The sequence below is a fragment of the Lagenorhynchus albirostris genome, chromosome 12 (genome assembly GCF_949774975.1).
Source record: "Lagenorhynchus albirostris chromosome 12, mLagAlb1.1, whole genome shotgun sequence".
NCBI lineage: Eukaryota > Metazoa > Chordata > Mammalia > Artiodactyla > Delphinidae > Lagenorhynchus > Lagenorhynchus albirostris.
The window spans coordinates 75,023,204-75,043,456 of NC_083106.1; the positions used below are offsets into that span (position 1 = coordinate 75,023,204).

At 38.4% G+C, this 20,253-nt stretch overlaps 1 long non-coding RNA gene across 1 annotated transcript in view; it reads left to right on the forward strand.

Moving 5' to 3' along the window:
- LOC132530804 (uncharacterized) overlaps nt 1-19,618 on the forward strand; it is a 142,085-nt gene extending 122,467 nt beyond the window's left edge. Inside the window, exon 3 of the long non-coding RNA XR_009543893.1 lies at nt 19,552-19,618. This is a non-coding gene — a long non-coding RNA (uncharacterized LOC132530804). The remainder of the gene's footprint in view (nt 1-19,551) is intronic.
- The last annotated feature ends 635 nt before the right edge of the window (nt 19,619-20,253 follow it).

Below are 20,253 nucleotides of genomic sequence, written 5' to 3' on the forward strand. Positions count from 1 at the left end.
CAATAATTAACCCCTTAGATACTTGGTGAGAGTGTGTGAAAATATTAATAATTTCCAGTCATTAAAGTCACTTGCTCATAAATCATGCCCGATTATGTTGCAGCACAAAACCATCATACTCATTTTAAAGAATTGGTTTAATTTACCTACCTGGAAGACCTCCTTGATGGCAGCCCCACACCGTCTCCGAGGATGCTCAGGCCTTGTGTCCTGTAGTGTAATCAAATGGCTATCTGCTTGGAATCTTGAGTCAGAGAGGAAATAACATTCCAAGGTCAGCATTAAATCATGCTTAGCTACTGGGAAATCATAGAAGCATCATGGTAGAGTATACGAGCAGTCAGAACTGGGTTTGATCCCAATTTTGCCATTATTATGTGATCTTGAACACATTTCTTAATCTTGGTTTCCTCTCCTATAAGCAAGCGAAAATAATATATTACTTTCAGGAATATGTGTGAGAGTTTAAATAGCACAATTAATGTTAGTTTCCTTATAGGCTATTAATATTCAGGGCTGTGGAGCTGCTCAGAACTGGCCTTTGCATACACAGGAACAGCTTATACATACATTCTTTCATTCTTTCGTTCATTTAAAAAATGTTTTGAGCACTGAGTTCCAGGTAGAGCCTTACTTAAGAGCCTTAATGGAATCTAGGGCTAATTGTATCTTAGTATTGCTTCTGATTTGCTGGCATTTTCTCTGTGCTTATTCTTATTGGGCAGATAACTAGCTGGCACTGAGCTTGAATGTTCTTTGTAAGAGAAAGTTTCTCTTTCCTGTGGATAACAAATCCCATCTTCAGGCCTATTGATGAGATAATAAACAAGAGAGGCCTTTCCTTAACTGAGAAAGAAATGTCTTGCATGTGTTCTCTTCCTGACCAGAATATTCAGGGCAGGATTTTCCTGTCTTACAAGCACTTGATAACTACTCTTTTAATTTAGTTTTACGAATGTATTTTGAGGTGAGGCAGGAGACTGTGGCAGTGAAGAGCCCAAGTTCTGATTCACTGCTCTGTTCTTCCACAATCCTGGTTTGATTTCCTAGTTGTAGAGAGCCATATTCTTTTTTTTTTTTTTTTTTTTTTTTTGCGGTACGCGGGCCTGTCTCACTGTTGTGGCCTCTCCCGTTGTGGAGCACAGGCTCCGGACGCGCAGGCTCAGCGGCCATGGCTCACGGGCCCAGCCACTCCGCGGCATGTGGGATCTTCCCGGACCGGGGCACGAACCTGCGTCCCCTGCATCGGCAGGCGGACTCTCAACCACTGCGCCGCCAGGGAAGCCCGCCCACTGGCTATTCGATGAGACAGGAGTATGAATTAATAATTATGTGACAATGTGGCAAGAGCTATAGCAGTTACATTAAAAAGTGCAGCTCCAGTCCAGTGGCTGGCATAGCCAGTGCTAATGAAGCAATGGAGTGGTCATTGTGCTTTTTCCCTGATGAATTTGAGCAGAATTTATATTCATTTAGGAAACGAAGAATACTGACTGCAGAGATGTTAGATTGTTTGTAAAGTTATAAAGCTCTTAGAAACCCTCAGAAGGGAAAAGTTGCTATATAATAGTAAAATATTAACCTCAGAACAGCAGCTGGCAAGCAGGGTTTTCACGTACCTGAAGGCACATCACTGCATCTGTTGAGACCAATAAAGTTTCCTCCTTGTGAAAAAAAGCGTTTTACAAAGGTTGGCTTCTTTAATGTTCCTTTTGCGTTATCCTGCAAAGGGTATTTTTCTAAGTAGTAAAGGTCAGAATGACAGCTGATGGGTCTAATAACAGTTAAAATGAGTAAACTCTTTATCTTTACTCCCTGGTGGTTAGGTATGTTAATTGTTGTATATTCTCTTTGTTGAAATTACTGCAATTGTTACAAATGCTTCATAATAACTTAAGCTGATTTGTTTTCACACTGGGCATATTGATTCATTGGAACTGACACAATTAGTGGTGGGAAGTGTTCACTGAATATATTGTGAAGGCATCGTGGTTTGATGAAAGCATGTGAATGTGGAGGGTGGATCTACCTGTGTTAGGAAGTCATCTTTGCCTCAAATAAGCTGGGTAGTCCTGTGAAAATGTCAGAAAGTCTCAAGTTTGTTTTCTTTCCTGTGTAGTCATGATACATGCAACCTATGCAGGGTTGATTTGAGAATCAAAGGAGATAACATGTGAGTGGCTAACACAATGTCTGGAAAATAATGTGTTTAATAAAATGTATGTTTGCTTTTCTTTTCTTATAGCTAAGACTTTTCTACTTAGAATTCTCCTTGGTAAATATTTCAAACTTCTTTTAGATTTTACAGTCAAGAATCTATTGACTTCAAGCTCAACATCACATGTATCTATATGATAATACTATAAAGCTAATATTTAATGGGTACATGTCATTTAAAACATATTCCCAGTACATGATTAACTTCAACAGTCTCATTTCTTTTTTATTTATTTAGGTCCATTTCACAGATAAAGAAAATGAGATATAGAGAGGTTAAGTAATTTTTTTTTCTCCTTTACATTCTTTTTTTTTTTAACATCATTATTGGAGTATAATTGCATTACAGTGGTGTGTTAGTTTCTGCTTTATAACAAAGTGAATCAGTTATACATATACATATATCCCCATATCTCCTCCCTATTGCTTCTCCCTCCCTCCCACCCTCCCTATCCCACCCCTCTAGGTGGACACAAAGAACTGAGCTGATCTCCCTGTGCTATGCGGCTGCTTCCCACTATCTATTTTACATTTAGTAGTGCATATATGTCCATGCCACTTGCTCACTTCATCTCAGCTTACCCTTACCCCTCTGCATGTCCTCAAGTCCATTCTCTACGTCTGCGTCTTTATTCCTGTCAAGCCCCTAGGTTCTTCAGAACTTTTTTTTTTTTTTAGATTCCATATATATGTGTTAGCATACAGTATTTGTTTTTCTCTTTCTGACTTACTTCACTCTATAACAGTCTCTAGGTCCATCCACCTCACTACAAATGACTCAATTTCGTTTCCTTTTTATGGCCGAGCAATATTCCATTGTATATATGTGCCACATCTTCTTTATCCATTCATCTGTCGATGGATACTTAGGGGTTGTTTCCATGTCCTGGCTATTGTAAATAGTGCTACAATGAATATTGTGGTTCATGACTCTTTTTGAATTATGGTTTTCTCAGGGTATATGCCCAGTAGTGGGATTGCTGGGTCATATGGTAGTTTTATTTGTAGTTTTTAAAGGAACCTCCATACTGGTCTCCATAGTGGCTGTATCAATTTATATTCCCACCAACAGTGCAAGAGGGTTCCCTTTTCTCCACAACCTCTCCACCATTTATTGTTTGTAGATTTTTTGATGATGACCATTCTGACTGGTGTGAGGTGATACCTCACTGTAGTTTTGATTTGCATTTCTCTAATGATTAGTGATGTTGAGCATCCTTTCATGTGTTTGTTGGCAAGCTGTATATCTTCTTTGGAGAAATGTCTATTTAGGTCTTCTGCCCACTTTTGGATTGGGTTGTTTGCTTTTTTTGATATTGAACTGCATGAGCTCCTTGTAAATTTTGGAGATTAATCCTTTGTCAGTTCATTTGCAAATATTTTCTCCTATTCTGAGGGTTGTCTCTTTGTCTTTTTTATGTTATCCTTTGCTGTGCAAAAGCTTTTAAGTTTCATGAGGTCCCATTTAATCTATATACATTTAAGGTAGTTATCCATATGTATGTTCCTATTACCATTTTCTTAATTGTTTTCAGTTTGTTTTGGTAGGTCTTTTTCTTCTCTTGTGTTTCTTGACTAGAGAAATTCCTTTAGCATTTGTTGTAAAGTTGGTTTGGTGGTGCTGAATTCTCTTAGCTTTTGTTTCTCTGTAAAGGTTTCAATTTCTCTGTCGAATCTGAATGAGATCCTTGCTGGGTAGAGTAATCCTGTTTGTAGATTTTTCCCCTTCATCACTTTAAATATGGCCTGCCATTTGCTTCTTGCTTACAGAGTTTCTGCTGAAAGATCAGCTGTTTACCTTATGGGGATTCCCTTGTGTGTTATTTGTTGCTTTTCCCTTGCTGCTTTCAATATATTTTCTTTGTATTTAATTTTTTTTTTTTTTTTTGGCTGTATGCGGGCCTCTCACTGCTGTGGCCCCTCCCGTTGCGGAGCACAGGCTCCAGACGCGCAGGCCCAGCGGCCATGGCTCACGGGCCCAACCGCTCTGCGGCATGTGGGATCCTCCCGGACCGGGGCACGATCCCGCGTCCCCTGCATCGGCAGGCGGACTCCCAACAACTGCGCCACCAGGGAAGCCCTGTATTTAATTTTTGATAGTTTGATTAATATGTGTCTTAGAGCGGTTCTCCTTGGATTTATCCTGTATGGGACTCTGTGCTTTCTGGACTTGATTTACTATTACCTTTCCCATATAAGGGACGTTTTCAACTATAATCTCTTCAAATATTTTCTCAGTCCCTTTTTTTTTTTCTCTTCTTATACTGGGATCCCTATGATTCGACTGTTGGTGAGTTTAATGTTGTCCCAGAGGTCTCTGAGACTGTCTTCAATTCTTTTCATTATTTTTTCTTTATTCTGCTCTGTGGTAGTTATTTCCACTATTTTATCTTCCAGGTCACTTATCCATTCTTCTGCCTCAGTTATTCTGGTATTGATTCCTTCTAGAGAACTTTTAATTTCATTTATTGTGTTGTTCATTATTGTTTGTTTACTCTTTAGTTCTTATAGGTCCTTGTTAAACGTTTCTTGTATTTTCTCCATTCTATTTCCAAGATTTTGGATCATCTTTACTATCATTACTCTGAATCCTTTTTCACATAGACTGCCTATTTCCTCTTCATTTGTTAGGTGTGGTGGGTTTTTACCTTGCTCCTTCATCTGCTGTGTGTTCTGTCTTTCATTTTGCTTAACTTACTGTGTTTGCAGTCTCCTTTTCACAGCCTGCAGGTTCATAGTTCCCATTGTTTTTGGTGTCTGCCCCCAGTGGCTAAGGTTGGTTCAGTAGGTTGTGTAGGCTTCCTGGTGGAGGGGACTGGTGCCTGTGTTCTGGTGGGTGAGGCTGGATCTTGTCTTTCTGGTGGGCAGGACTGTGTCCAGTGGGGTGTTTGGGGTGTCTGTGAACTTAGTATGATTTTTAACAGCCTCTCTGGTAATGGGTGGGGTTGTGTTCCTGTGTTGCCAGTTTTCTGGCATAGGGCGTCCAGCACTGTAGCTTGCTGGTTGTTGAGTGGAGCTGGATCTTAGCGTTGAGATGGAGATCTCTGGGAGAGCTTTTGTCATTTGATATTACGTGGGGCCAGGAGTTCTCTTGTGGACCAATATTCTGAACTCGGCTCTCCCACCTCAGAGGCACAGGCCTGACACCCGGCCAGAGCACCAAGCCCCTGTCAGGCTCAGAAGAGAAAGGAGAAAAAGAAAGAAGGAAAAATAAATAAATAAATAATTAAATTTATTAAAAAAATTATTAAAAATAAAAAAACAATATAAAAAAAGGCAAGAAGAGAGCAACCACACCAGAAAACAAATCCACCAATGATAACAAGCACTAAAAACTATAAAAAAAAACAAAAACAAAAATAGACAGACACAACTCTAGGACAAATAGTAAAAGCAAAGCTATACAGGCAAAATCACACAAAGAAGCATATACATACACAGTCACAAAAAGAGAAAAAGGAAAAAATATATATAAAAAAAGGAAGAGAGCAACTAAATCAATAAACAAATCTACCAATGATAATAAGCTCTAAATACTAAACTAAGATAAACATAAAACCAGAAACAAATTCGATGCTGAAAGCAAACCCCAAGTCTACAGTTGCTCCTAAAGTCCACCGCCTCAATTTTGGGATGATTCATTGTCTATCACCTATTCCAGAGATGCAGGTACATCAAGTTGATTGCGGGGATTTAATCCACTGCTTCTGAGGCTGGTAGGAGAGATTTCCCTTTCTCTTCTTTGTTTGCACAGCTCCTGGGGTTCAGCTTTGGATTGGGCCCCACCTCTGTGTGTAGGTCGCCAGAGAGTGTCTGTTCTTTGCCCAGACAGGACGGGGTTAAAGGAGCAGCTATTAGGGGGCTCTGGCTCACTCAGGCCAGGGGGAGGAAGGGGTACAGAATGCGGGGCGAGCCTGCGGCGGCAGAGGCCAGCATGACGTTGCAGCAGCCTGAGGCGCGCCATGTGTTCTCCTGGGGAAGTTGTCCCTGGATCCTGGGACCCTGGCAGTGGCGGGCTGCACAGACTCCCGGGAGGGGAGGTGTGGATAGTGACCTGTGCTCGCACACAGGCTTCTTGGTGGCGGCAGCAGCAGTCTTAGCGTTTCATGCCCATCTCTGGAGCTCGTTTAGGTGGTTCTGTGAATCCCCTCTCCTCATGCACCCTGCAACAATGGTCTCTTGCCTCTTAGGCAGCTCCAGAGTTTTTCCTGGACTCCCTCCTGGCTAGCCGTGGTGCACTAGCCCCCTTCAGGCCGTGTTCACACCGCCAACCCCAGTCCTCTCCCTGGGGTCTGATCTCCAAAGCCCGAGCCTCAGCTCCCAGTCCCGCCCGCCTCGGCGGGTGAGCAGATAAGCCTCTCAGGCTGGTGAGTGCCGGTCGGCACCGATCCTCTGTGCGGGAATCTCTCCGCTTTGCCCTCCGCACCCCCGTGGCTGCGCTCTCCTTCGTGGCTCTGAAGCTTTCCCCCCCCCACCTCCTGTCTCCACCAGTGAAGGGGCTTCTAGTGTGTGGAAACCTTTCCTCCTTCACAGCTCCCTCGCAGATGTGCGGGTCCCGTCCCTATTCTTTTGTCTCTGTTTTTTCTTTTTTCTTCGGCCCTACCCAGGTACATGGGAAGTTTCTTGCCTTTTGGGAGGTCTGAGGTCTGCCAGCGTTCAGTAGGTGTTCTGTAGGAGTTGTTCCACATGTAGATGTATTTTTAATGTGTTTGTTGGGAGGAAGGTGATCTGCACATCTTAGTCCTCTGCCATCCTGAAGGTTCCCCCTCATGATTTTTAAGAAAGAGTTTCATTGAAATGGTGTAGATAGAAACCAGACTAGAAGTTAAGGTGAAATTGAACAATAGAAGGAGGAGAAACTGAGCGAGAGTTACTTCTGTGGGTATTCACAGGCATGAAAAGAAAAACGTGGGAAGGTAGAGGTGAGGAGCAACTTATTTAGCATCAGAAAGCCTTTATCATGTTTGTAGATGAAGAAAGAAGCCAACGGGGAAGATACGAGAGATGGTGATGAAGAAAGAGCGAAGTTATGAGGAAAGTTCTGGGAGTCAAATGGGCTCAGAAGTGATAGATTGAAAGGTCAGCCTTGGAAAGGACCAAGGACATTTCATCTCTTAAGACAGAAGAGGAAGAAGACAAAATTGATAGAGATATAAAGACATCTATAGGTAAAAAGAAAGGAAGGTTGAGGTGTCGTAGCTGAGAGCCTTTGTCACCTCCGTGCAGTCACTGTTACAGAGCCATAACACTGAGAAGAGGAAACGAACTTGGAAAAATCAAGCAGTGGATGTTTTAGAGCAGGGGTCCCCAACCCCCGAGCCTGTTAGGAACCGGGCCGCACAGCAGGAGGTGAGCGGCAGGCGAGCGAGGGAAGCTTCATCTGCTGCTCCCCACTGCTCTCATTACCGCCTGAGCCATCACCCCTCCAACCCCCAGTCTGAGGAAAAATTGTCTTCCACGAAACCAGTCCCTGGTGCCAGAAAGTTTGGGGACCGTTGCTTTAGAGTTAGTTAGAGAGAGGTAGGAAGGTTACCGGGAGAAAAATCAGTGGAATAGGAGTGGAAACGTATTTTGAAAATTAAGGCATAATCAGAAAATTATGAACATAAAGTATACTTTTAATGTTTCTAGATCTTTCCCATAGCAGCCTTTACTAGAATCCTTGTCATCATCACGAAATATAAAATGCTTAGTACACTAATAACCAGCTGTTTACCAGGAGTCAGCTGGCCTTTAGCTTATCTGTGATTTCCAAAGCATCTTTTTTATGTTATTTTTTGTCCATCTCTAGCTGTGTACCATGCCAATCTCTGTGCCAGGCATTTTGTTGGTTGAGCTTCCAAAGGTATTCAGGCTTATGCTGTGGAAATTTGTAGTTTGTCAGGCAGATTGGGAATACCACTCCTCCGTGAAATCTATGTTCTTTTTCTAAAGTCAAAATTCCTTCTCTTCCTGTCAAGTACCCATGTTTCCAACTCACTTCTCCATTCATTATCCAAAAGAGAAATTGAAATTTGCCACACGTAGGAAATTACATTCCTACAATGTAAATTATCTCTTAAAACTTTCCCAGTTCTCTTTGAATTTCATGTTACATTTTATTCTATGTTTCAGACTCTCACTCTTTTTGGGAAATGGAATCATTGCTGTTTTGCTCTCCTCATTTTGTATGATGCTAACACAGATGGTATATAATCTCTGTCTAATTTGGCCAATAATCCTGTTTCTCATAGGTTTTTCAAATATGACTCAAGTTTAGGAATATGAATTTGCCTACTTCTTCAACCAAATATCTCCTTGACAAATTCCTAAAAACAAAATTCTATTTTATAGAGATGTTGGTCTCTCTACTTGAGATGATATTCTCTACAGTTTCTGCATGGAAAATTGCTTTGCATCTTTCAAAGCATGGTTCAAGTATTTTCTCCTCTGTACCTGTTTTTCTGATTTCCATACTCTACCCACCCTAACAAAAGTTGACTTTTCTTTCCCTAATCATTTTATATGTCCTGGTTTAGCACTTCCTGAATTGCACTTCAATTATTTGTTTAATATTTGAATCCCCAGTAGGCAGTGAGATCTTTCAGGGCAAACATCTTTGAATCTCTAATGTTTAAAAGGTAGTGCACTGGTACTGTATTAGGATGTTATTTATTTATTTATTTCTAATAAAAAATTATACTGAAGTATAGTTGATGTAGTTAGTTTCAGGTGAATGATACAATGATTTGACATTTGCATATATTATGAAATGATCACCATGATAAGTTTAGTAACAATCTGTCCCCATTCAAAGTTATTACAATATTATTGACCATATTCCTTATGCTGAATATTCCATCCCCATGACTTATTTATTATATAAATAATATTTATTAAGAGGTTTGTACCTCTTAATCCCATACACCTGTTTTTTGCTCCTCCCAAAACCTGCCCTCTGGCAGCTACGTGTTTGTTGTCTGCATCTATGAATCAAATTTCATTTTGTTTTGTTCATTTGTTTTATTTTCTAGATTCCGTGTATAGGGGAGATCATGCAATATTTGTCTTTCTCTGTCTGACTTATTTCACTTAGCATAGTACCCTCTAGAACCATCTATTTGTCACAGTTGGCAAGATTTCATTTTTTTAATAGCTGAGTAACATTCTGTGTGTGTGTGTATGTGTGTGTCTGCGCATATAACATCTTCTTAATCCATTCATCTATCAGTCAGCACTTAGGTTGCTTCCATATCTTGGCTATTATAAATAATGCTGCAATGAAAATTGCATATATATTTCAAATTAGTGATTATTTCTTTGGATAAATGCCCTGAAGTGGAATTGCTGGGTCATATGGTAGTTCTACTTTTAATTATTTTGGGAAACTCCATACTGTTTTCCATAGTAGCTCTATCAACTTACAGTCCCAAAAACAATGCATGAAGCTTCACTTTTCTCTACATTCTCACCAACACTTGTTATTTGTTGCCTTTTTGGTGATAGTCATTCTGACATGTGTGAAGTGGTAGCTCATTGTGATTTTGATTTACATTTTAGAGATGTTGAGCATCTTTTCATATATCTGTTTTCCATCTGTATGTCTTCTTTGGAAAAATGTCTATTCAGGTTATCTGACCATTTTTTAATTGGGTTGTTTGTTCTTTTGATGTAGAGTTGCATGAGTTATTTGTATATTTTGGATATTGACCTCTTATCAGATATATTGTTTGCAAATATCTTCTCCCACTCAGTAGGCCACCTCTTTGTTTTGTTGATAATTTCCTTCACTGTGCAAAAGCTTTGTAGTTTGATGTAGTGCTATTTGTTTATTTTATGCTTTTGTTGCCCTTGCCTGAGGAGACAGTTCCAAAAAAACAGTATTGTTAAGACAGATATCAAAGAGCATACTGTCTATGTTTTCTTCTAGGAGTTTTATGGTTTCAGGTTGTACATTTAAGTCTTTGATAGATTTTGAGTTTATTTTTGTATATGGTGTAAGAAAGAAAAAAAATTATTTTGCATGTAGCTGTCCAGTTTCTCCAATACCTTTTATTGAAGAGGCTATCTTTTCCTCATTGTATATTCTTGCCTTTTTTGTCATAGATTAATTGACCATGTATGTGTGGATTTATTTCTGGACTCTCTATTCTGTTCCATTGATCTGTGTCTGTTTTTGTGCCAGTGCCATGTTGTTTTGAATACTTATAGTATAGTATAGTTTGGAACCAAGGAGCATAATACCTCTAGTTTTGTTCTTCTTTCTCAAGATTTCTTTGACTATTCGGGGTCTTTTGTGGTTACATACAAATTTTAGAATTCTTTCTTCTAGTTATGTGAAAAATGCCATTGTAATTTTGATAAGAAGAGCACCAAGTCTGTAGATTTCCTTGGTTGGGTAGTATGGTCTTTTTTTTTTTTTTTTGCGGTACGCGGGCTTCTCACTGCTGTGGCCTCTCCCATTGCGGAGCACAGGCTCCGGACGCGCAGGCTCAGCAGCCATGGCTCACGGGCCCAGCAGCTCCACAGGATGTGGGATCTTCCCCGACCGGGGCACGAACCCGTGTCCCCTGCATCAGCAGGAGGACTCTCAACCACTGCGCCACCAGGGAAGCCCAGTATGGTCATTTTAAAAATATTAATTCTTCTAATCCATGAGCATAGTAAAACTTTCCATTTGTTTGTGTCACCTTAATTTCTTTTATCAATGTCCTATAGGTTTCTGAGTACAAGTGTTTTACCTCTTTGGTTAAATTTATTCCTAAGTATTATATTCTTTTTGATACAATTGTAAATGGGATTGTTTTCTTAAATTCTCTTTCTGATAGTTCATTATTAGTGTTAGAAATGCATCAGATTTCTGTATATTAATTTTGTGGCCTGCAACTTTACTGAATTTATTACTAGTACTGGTAGATTTTTGGTGGTGTCTTTAGCACTTTGTATATATAGTATCATGCCATCTGCAAACAGTTTGATTTCTTCCCTTTTAATTTGGATTCCTTTTATTTCTTTTTCTTCTCTGATTGCTGTGGCTAGGACTTCCAGTACCATGTTGAATACAAGTGGTGAGAGTGAGCATCCTTGTCTTTTTCCTGAATGCTTTCAGCTTTTCACTGTTGAGTATGATATTGGGTATATTTATTATATACAGCCTTTATTATGTTGAGGTATGTTCTGTCTATATCCACTCTGTTGAGAGTTTTTATCATAAATGGATGTTGAATTTTGATAGATGCAGAAATCTCAATAGATGTAGAAAAAGATTGCATCCCTGGGCTACATCTCACTTGATCATGATGTATAATCCTTTTACTGTATTGTTGAATTTGTCAATATTTAGTTGGAGATTTTTGCATTTAAGTTCATCAGTGACATTGGCCTGTAATTTTCTTTTTTTGTGTTGTCATTATGTGGTTTTGCTATCAGGGTTATGCTAGCCTCATATAATGGATTTGGAGTGTTTCTTCCTCTCTAAGTTTTTGGAACAGTTTGAGAAGGATAATTGATTTGTTCATATTTTCTATTTCTTCCTGATTTAGTCTTGGGAGATTGTACATTTCTAGAAATTTATCTATTTCTTCTAGGTCATACATTTCATTGGCATATAATTGTTTGTAGTAATTTCTTATGATCCTTTGTATGTCTGTGGTGCCAGGTTTAAATTCTCCTTTTCATTTTCATTTCTGATTTTATTTATTTGGGCTGTCTCTGTTTTTTTCCCTGATCATCTAGATAAAGGTTTATCAATTTTGTTTATCTTTTCAAAGAACCAGCTCTTAGTTTCACTGATCTTTTCTATTTCTTTTTTTAAGGCCCTACTTCATTTATTTCTGCTTTGATCTTTATGATTTTCTTCTTTCTATTAACTTTGGGTTTTATTTCTTCTTCTTTTTCTAATACCTTTAGGTGTATGGTTAGATTGTTTGAGATTTTTCTCATTTCCTGAGGTAGGCTTATAGCAGTATAAACTTCCCTCTTAGAACTGCTTTTACTGCTTCCAATAGATTTTGTATCATTGTGTTTTAATTTTCATTTGTCTCAAGGTATTTTTGATTTTCTCTTTGATTTCTTTATTGATTTATTGGTTGTTCAGTGGCATGTTGTTTAGTCTTCACACATTTGTATTTTCTCAGTTGTCTTCCTGTAATTGATTCCTAGTCTCAACTGTTGAGCATAGCCTTCAGTCTTGCCCCTCTGAGAAACCTGGGCAGGATGCCTGGCAGCTGTGGAATACATCCCTGGGCAGGGAGCCAAGTCAGAAGCCCTGTCCAAATGATAAGTATAGCCTCTGGCTGCATGTAACCAGGGAAACTGAACAGTGACCCTGAGCAACCTTAGAGCCCAGCATATAGTCCTGCCATCATGGAGCCCAGCCTACCACTCCACCCAGCAGCAGAGCGCAGTCTAAGGCCCTGCCTGATTGCCGAACACAGCCTATGGCCTGGCCCAGGAAAGGAGTCCAATGAGTGATCACACCCAATTGTGGAGCATAGCCTGCAGCCCCACCTGACCAGGGATCCCAGGTAGCATCCCAACCCAACCAAGACCACAGTCTTCAGCCCCACCCAACTGCGTGATATAGCAGGAAGTCCTGCTGACCAGAGATCCTGGCCAGTGACCTCCCCCAACAGTAGAGCCCAACCAACAGCCTACACAATTGCAAAGCCCAGCCTGTGCCCTTGCCCAACTTCAGAACACAGCATGCAGCTCCACCTGAACATGAAGTCCAGCAAGTGGCACCATCTGGTCAGGAAGCATAAACCTGAGAGCTCACTTGACCAGGCATGATTGCAGAGCACAATCTGCAGCCCTGCCCACATACACATATGAATGTATAAAATTCACCAATAAAGGTAAATTCATAGTCAAATTCATATTCTCTAATACTGTAATGGTTGTGCATAATCACTTACAATTCTAGTTTAAAAGTTAAAAACTAAATGTATGGAATAACTATAACTACAATCATTTGTTACTGGAAGCACAATATAAAAATATAAATTGTAACATCAGTAACCTAAAATGGGTGGGGGGAGTAAAAGTATAAATGAAATCGTAGACAAAGAAGACATTACAGCTGATACCAAAGAAATACAAAAGAGCATAAGAAACTACTATGCACAATTATATGCCAACAAATTGGACAAACTAGAAGAAATGAATAAATTCCTAGAAATATAAGAATACCAATACTGAATTACAAAGAAATATAAAATCTAAACAGACCAATGATGACTAAGGAGATTGGATCAATAATCAAAAACCATCCAACAAAGAAAAGTCCAGGGCCTTATAACTTTACTGGTGAATTCTACCAAATACTTATAGAAGAATTAATCCCAATGCAACTGAAAGTCTTCAAAAATAGGAGAGGATGGGACACTCCCAAACTCATTTTATGAGGCCAGCATTACACTGATACCAAGGCCAGACAAGGAAACTACAAGAAAATAACACTACAGATCAGTATCCCTGATGAAAAAAGGTGCAAAATACTAGCAAACTGAATTCAACAGAATATTATAAGGATCATACACCATGATCAAGTGAGATTCATCCCTGGTATGCCAGGATGGTTCAACACATGCAAACAATAAATATGATACATCACATAAATAGAATGAAAGATAGAACTATATTATCTCAATAGATGCAGAAAAAGCTTTTGACAAAACTCAACATCCATTTATAATTAAAAATATCAACAAAGTGGGTATAGAGGGAATATACCTCAACATAATGAAAAGACCATATATGACAGTGGCTTCCCTGGTGGCGCAGTGGTCGAGAGTCCGCCTGCTGATGCAGGGGACACGGGTTCGTGCCCCGGTCTGGGAAGATCCCACATGCCGTGGAGCGGCTGGGCCCGTGAGCCATGGCTGCTGAGCCTGCGCGTCTGGAGCCTGTGCTCCACAACAGGAGAGGCCACAATAGTGAGAGCCCCGCGTACCGCAAAAAAAAAAAATAAATAAAAATAAAAAGACCATATATGACAAACCCACAGTCAACATTATGCTCAATGGTGAAAATTTGAAAGCTCTTCCTTTAGGAATAGGAACAAGACAAGTATACCCACTCTCACCACTTTTATTCAACATAGTATTGGAAGTCCTAGCCAATCAGACAAGAAAAAAAAAGGCATCCAAATTGGAAAGGAAGAAGTGAAACTGTCACTGTTTGTAGATGACATGATACTATTCATAGAAAACTCTAAAGACACCACCAAAAAACTATTAGAACTATTAAACAAATTCAGTAAATTTGCAGGATACAAAATCAACATACAAAATTCAGTTGCATTTCTATACACTAACAACAAACTATCTGTAAGAGAAATAAAGAAAAACAATCCATTGACAATATTATCCAGAAAAATACAATACTTAGGAATAAATTTAACCAAGGAAATGAGAGATCTGTATGCTGAAAACTAGAAGACACTGATGAAAGAAACTGAAGAAGACACAAAGAAATGGAAAGATATATCATGTTCACATATCAGAAGACTTAATATTGTTAAAATGTCCATACTATCCAATGCCATCTATAGAATCAGTGCAATCCCTATCAAAATTCCAATGGCAATTTTACAGAAAAAATATCCTAAAATTTGTAGGGAATCACAAATGTCACTGAGTAGCCAAAGCAATCTTGAGAAAGAAGACTACAACTGGAAGCGTTATACTTTCTGATCTCAAACTATACTACGAAGCTATAATAAACAAAAGAGTATGATGCTAGAATAAAAACAGACACATAGACTAATGGAACAGAATTGAGAGCTCTGAAATAACCCCCTGCATTAAATGGTCAACCAGTATTTTACAAGGGAGCCAGAACTCTGTGGGGAAAGGATATTTCTTATTCAATAAATGGTTTTGGGAAAATTGGATAACAATGTATAGAAAAATGAATTTGGACCCCTATCTTACAGTACGCACAAAAATGAACTTGAACTGGACAAAGACTTAAACATAAGTCCTGAAACTAAAACTCCTAGGAGAAAATATAGGTAAAAAACTCCTTGACATAAGTCTTGAGATAGACTTTTTGGATATGACACCAAAAGCACAAACAAAGTAAAAAAACCAATAGGTGGGGCTATATCAAATTAAAAGCCTTATGCACAGCAAAAAGAAAAAAAAATCAACAAAATGAAAAGGTGACCTATGGAATGGGAGAAAATATTTGCAAATCATATATCTGATAAAGGGTTAATATAAAAATATATAAGGAACTCATATAACTCAATAACAAAACCACAAATAATCTGATTGAAAAATGGGCAAAGGACCTGAATAGACATTTTTTCCAAAGAAGATATACAAATGACCCATAGGTATATGAAAAAATACTCAAAATCACTAGTCATCAGGGAAATGTGAATCAAAACTACAATGAGATATAATTTCACACCTGTTAGAATGACTATTATAAAAAAGACAAAAGATAACAAGGATGTGAAGAAAAGGGAAACTTTGTACAGTGTTGGTGTTGTAAATTGGTGCAGCCACGACGGAAAACAGTATGGAGATTCTCCAAAAAAATTAAAAATAAAACTACCATATGATCCAGCAGTCCCACATCTGGGGATGTATCTGAAGGAAATGAAATCACTATCTCAAAGAAATGTCTCACCGCCATGTTTATTGCAGCATTATTTACAGTAGTCAAGACATGGAAACATCCTAAGTGTCCATTGATGGATGATTGGATAAAGAAAATATGAAATACATATGTATATAAAAATGTTATTCAGCCATACAAAAGCCATTTGTGACAACATGGATTGAAACTTGAGGACATTATGCTAAGTAAAATAAGTCAGACAGAGAAGGGCAAATACTGTATGATCTCACTTATTTGTGGAATCTAAAAGCCAGACTCATAGAAACAGAGTAGACTGGTGGTTGCCAGGGGCAGGAGCATGGGGGAAATAGGTGAAGGTGGTCAAAGGGTACAAACTTCCAGTTATAAGATAAATACGTCCTGGGGGATCTAGGGTTACTGTAGTTAACAATACTGTAGTGTACGCTTGAAAGTTGCTAGGAGAGTAGGTATTAAAAGTTCTCACCACACAAAAAAAGATAACTATGAGCAATGGATGTGCTAACTAACTTTATTGTGGTAATCATTCTCAATGTATATACATATATCAACTCATTACATTGTACACATTAAACTCACATGATATGCCAATCTCAATAAAGTTGGAAAAAAAAAAAAACCTTCTACCTGTCTCACCCCCACAGAAGAATTCATCTCATGGGACATATGTTTTGGGTTCCCATTCTATACTGAGGCTTTCCTATTCATGAAACTAGTGAACTTCCAAATTGCCACAAAGAAAGAAAGTGAAACAGAAAAGTAAAGAACCAGACAACGTTAAATACAAACAAAATATGAAACACTGAAAAATTTTCTGGCTTCAATATCCCACACCAGAGATGTTTTGGAAACTTGGACTGGAAACTCCAAGAGGCCAGGATGTAGTATAGTATTTTAACCAAATAGTCAAGGAGAAAAAGTCTGAAGGTTTGGAAAAATATAATTTTGAACTGCGATAAATTTAGCATACAGAAATAGAACAAGATATGGCCACCTAGCTCCAAAGAAGTGGAAAGGATAGTTTTTATGTCAGGTAGCAATATCTTGAAATAAAATTAAGGTACAACTAAGAAAGAAAATGAAAGTGGATATTGGAAAATATCTAGCAGACTCTTCCATACCTGCAAAACTAACTCGATTTACTGCAAATTTTTAGATGTAGGATAAAAATGTTAATATAATGATGATTCCCAACTAGAGATACTACCGGCCATAATAATCAGTTATTGGGTGTCCAAATACACTTCATGGGAGTAATGAAATGCATGGTATATTTCCACTAATTATAATGAAGTCTATTTTGATTGTCTTTATTGTATTTTCAGTTTGTGATGAAGAGAACAGCTATAAGACAAAAAAAGTCTCTTAAGTTAGTCTCTTGCACAGAAGACACCAGATTTTTCCCCTATCAATTTTGTTTAATTGAGAAAAGAATCCAATAATCTTAGCTAATAAACATTTATTTCTTGTTTTCCTCACTGTGTCTTGTATTTGTTCCCCAAACTTGGACTTTTTGAGTACTTTGTTTTAACGTTAGTGAATGATATTTAATATGGAAACATCTACCAGAAGAATATTACCCCTCTGTGGAACCAAGAAAAATCTCACCCAAAGCAAAACTCTTAGAAAATATACCATTTTCTACCTTAGTCTCATCTTACAGAGACTAAAAATAGAGGCTTCAAAGCATAAGAAATGAAAATTTACCTCAATGTAACTATTTTGTACGCATTTATTTACAAAAATTTAAACTTCTCACTTACTTAAAATCGAACAAGGCTTTGGAAAGCAAAAACCCCTGGCTCTCGATTTTCCTTTAAATGTATTCTGATTTTAATAGAAATCAGTTGTAGAGTGTGATATTTCTCATATAACAGTATATTAATTCATGAGAAATAGATAAAAATGGAATTTGGATTTGCATTTTATCATTAACTCTTCCTACTATATGAGAAGCACTGTGCTGAAGTTGATTGGAGAAATAATGGTGATATAGATGGGGAGCCTGCCCTTTACACTGACCACAGTGCAGTTGGGAATTAGCACAGGTGGAGCGGGGATGGGAGAGCAAAATCCAGTTTCAGTCTACACTGTAAATACATACAGCCTTATGTGACAAACTGGTGAGTGTGCTCTAAGTCTATTTTAATAGGGACTGTGGGGCTTTTTGGAAATGAGCTCATTTTATGTGGAAGACAACCTAACCTAGTAATGAGGCCTTAGTTATTCAGTGGGAGGAGAGATTTCAATGTGTCAGATTCGTTTCTGGCTCAGACCACCATGTACTCATGTCCATAGATAAGCCATATGGGGACACGACGTGTGGTGCTTTTTAGGTAAGATATTGGGGCCTCAGAACTAATTTGATGGCCCTGTATTTGAGTGTGATACGAAAGGGGCTGGAAGAATTCTCTCTCAGTTGGAGGTGGACTGTCGGACAGCAGGTACTTCAAGGGTCCCAAAGTGGATTCAGGTGATAATTAGTGGAAGGCAGAATAGAAGCAGTGGTACAAAGGAGGAACAGTGTACATTAGGGCCAGCAAGGAGGTGTGATGTGCTAGGTGGCTACATTTTTATTCCAGGATACTCGGAAACAGTTAGTGCTGGTGGTGGTGGTCATATGCAAAACTCTTCTGGCGGCAAGTGCATGCTCGCAGGAAATTGTAGATATTCTAAAAGAGGCATGTATAGAGTGCTATGGAAGTTCCAATGAATCGAGAAAGTACTGCCTAGGAGGGGCAATGAAAACCTCATGAGGATGACATTAGAATAAGTCCTGAGTGACATGTAGACTTTGGATATTCAGAGATGGAAGTGCTTTAGGTACACAGAGGAGAAATGCCATTTGGTTTTGGTATGAAGGGAGAGAGGCAAGAGAACACACCACAGAGTTTATTTGGGGAGAGTTTATAAAAAGAAAGAATTGTTAATATGATCAAATGTTCCAGAAAGAAGGTGAAAAGGAATAAAGAGAGTATTAGATTTATTATCAATAAGAGAAAAGAGGACTGGCAAAAGCATTGAAGATTGATTAGTGAAAAAGTATAGACAATGGATTTTTGAATAAATGTCTAATGGATTTTACTTACTGTCGATCTGAATAGTTACTTCTTGAATTTCATGGCAGGAATGTACTCAGTATGGCTCAATGACGACTATAGATCAGGGCAAGGACTGAGGCCTCCACACCAATGTTCTTCCCTCCAGATAACACTATTGCTTTAAATGGGGTGGTGTATTAGATTCTTGTCGTTCAATAATTCTTGTCCCACTGTATCCAAATAGACTTTTTTGGTGTTCACCATTTGGAGTAAAGATGACCTTGTAAATTTAATTTAATGCTATTTTAAAGGCAGCCATCCCTCTTCTATGAAATATATGCTACCCCCCACCCCATAAGATACGAATTCCATAGAATGGTATAGATTTTTAATTTTTATGGATTATGTTTTTTTCCCCAAAAACCCCAATTTATCTTCCCTCCTTCTCTTCCAACATACACATGCATGTGTGTGTGTGTGTGTGTGTGTGTGTGTGTGTGTGTGTGTGTACTCACTTTGGGAGGAAAAGATGAGGTGCTTATAAACGCAATACAGTGTAGTATCTTATTAACATGGAACTTTAATCTTGCACATAAATGATTGATTTAACTTTCTTTAAAAGTTATAACACTTCATGCTTTCATTCTACTAATTACAATATTCCATTTCTCCCCTAAAATATGCAACCAACTCTACTATGAAGTTGACCAATGACAAATGAGCATGAGGAATATGAATCTAAAGACAACTTTTTCCTGCTTCTAGAGATAAAAGCTTCTCTATTAATTTTTGACTCTGAGAGTCAAATATTACATTATTAATTTAGGTGGAGCCCAGAGAGAATGGAAAGCTTGGTCATATATTTCTAAATCTTTTCAGTTCTACTACTGACTTTTGCCTGTCATTGGACTTTTCCAATGAGGGAGAATAAGCCCAGGTGTTAGCAAGATCAGGTACAACAAAGACCTCTGACATGGGCTGGAGTAGGAAAATGCTCTAATGATTACCAAGGTCCTGCAGTCACCTTTCTTGGATAATGTGATCTTTTGTAGTCTGCTGAACTATTCCTCAGGCCATAGTAAGGAACTCCCAGGCCTCCTTCATATACAGGATTCTATCATGTGTTTATATTGAATATATGTGGTGATATACCGCTTAGGCCCCCAGCTGCAGATGGAAAACAGTGATACCTTCCAGATTTGAAAAAGAGAGAGTAGCAGTCAGATTGCTAAACCCAACTTTGTTTCCTTTCAGGCAATTTTGAAATAAATTAATTATTTGAACATACCTAACTTATTCAAATGGAAAAGTCATATAATTTTAGTGATTTTGACTATTGAACTTCTGTTTTCATTCATTTCCTTCTACAATAAACCTTGTTGTTAAAAATACATACCATTTTATA